The sequence below is a fragment of the Pleurodeles waltl genome, chromosome 6 (assembly GCF_031143425.1).
Source record: "Pleurodeles waltl isolate 20211129_DDA chromosome 6, aPleWal1.hap1.20221129, whole genome shotgun sequence".
NCBI lineage: Eukaryota > Metazoa > Chordata > Amphibia > Caudata > Salamandridae > Pleurodeles > Pleurodeles waltl.
Genome location: NC_090445.1, coordinates 1,025,557,988 through 1,025,559,736, shown reverse-complemented (window position 1 = coordinate 1,025,559,736; position 1,749 = coordinate 1,025,557,988).

Sequence of the window (1,749 nt, the reverse complement as noted above, 5' to 3'; positions counted from 1 at the left end):
TGAAAAATCAATGACCTCAACATCTCCTCAGATGTTAAGACAAATAGAGTGGAAGGGTGCACAATCCCTTCAACTGAACACTTGGAAGAAGCCATGCTGCACTATAAAAGTTTTACAAACTAACAAAGCTACCAGGCACTAAGATTGAAGCAATCCATGACCCAAATAAAACTAACACAATCTAAATAAATTAAAATAAACATCAAATGTTAGCATACAAAGCATTACTGTTGCTAACAAGCAGGGTCTACCATTATACTATGATTCAACAGCAAAAGCCGTACGTTAAAATTACCAGACTAAATAACAACAAAACTTAACCTTTTCAAATAATCAAAAACATGTGCCTTACTAATATTTATTTATACATGATAAAAAAAATTTAAAAAATCACGTTGAAAAATAAATAAATAACTATAGACCAACAAAACCTTAATTTACGTACATAAACAAACACTTCTCTATCACCTATGCACATATCCTTATATAATAAAAAGCATATGCATACATAATAACAACTGAAAACAAACCAACAAATTAATATTCCCCACTCATAAGTATAAAACTTAAAAACTTAAACATACAATCTGATTTGTGAAGTTCTTGTAAATTAGCTCACGACCCCCAAAATAATAATTGCAAAAGTGTATCCATAAAAATATCAAAAATTGCAAAAATAAAGCAGAGAAAAACAAGAAACATCTAATGGAATTCATGACATCAGATCCTTATAGTCTCTGCTTGAACTCCACAACTTGAAGACCTGGCTATTCAAAATTAACCACCCTACTCTCGTCAAGGTTAGACACATGCAACTTTACAGATACAGAAAATAACGTAGCATAACAATCCATCAAAACCTAATAAATATATAAAAACAATATATATATTCTTCACGAATAAATGAAGAAACAAATAGTTTGGTTAAAAATTAATCCACCATTTGTTCTTGAAAAACAAGTTTGGGTTGAAAATAATGTTCAACATTTTTTAAAAACTGTAAATCAAAAACAAGTAAACCCACCCAAAACAACATTTACAAACCACATATAAAACATAGCATGGTAGAAAATAATTTGAAGCCTAAAAACACTTTACATTTTTCAAATGACAACATGGCCTGTTGTATTAATCTAAAGTAGCTTACTACAACAACAAAGTAAAATAATATTATCTACCAAACACCATGCAACTAATTAGCACCTCCCACCAACAGTAAACACAAAGGAGTACATTTACTAAGATTTTGTGCCGTTTTCGTGTGAAAAATGTCCCAAAGTTTGGTTTTTTAGTTAATTTACTTCCCAGCAAAAAACTCGTTTTACGCTGGAAATTCCCTTGCCGTTGCACAAAGCAACACCTAGCTCTGCATTGCATTACTTAGCATCAAGGGTGCCATCTATGGGTGGTGCATAGACATTTCCAGGCAACCACCCAAGGTTTTCACACAAAACTCTAACTACTAAAAAAGTGTACAGAGTTTTGCATAAACAAATAATGCCTTTCTGAGATAGGTGCTATCAATATGAGATGCTTTTATTTCTCCCTTCTTTTCTGACTGCTTGTGTGCTTCATTGCACAGCACAAATACAAAGTAGAAAACGTTTTAAAGTTTGTGCAAGTGTAGTATTCTGTACTAGAATGGTACACTTACAGTAAAAAACATATACTAGGACCATACAAACACCTCTGCACCAAGGTGCAAAAGTGTGTGCATGGTGTATGGAAGCCAAATTGTGCACCAGTGCT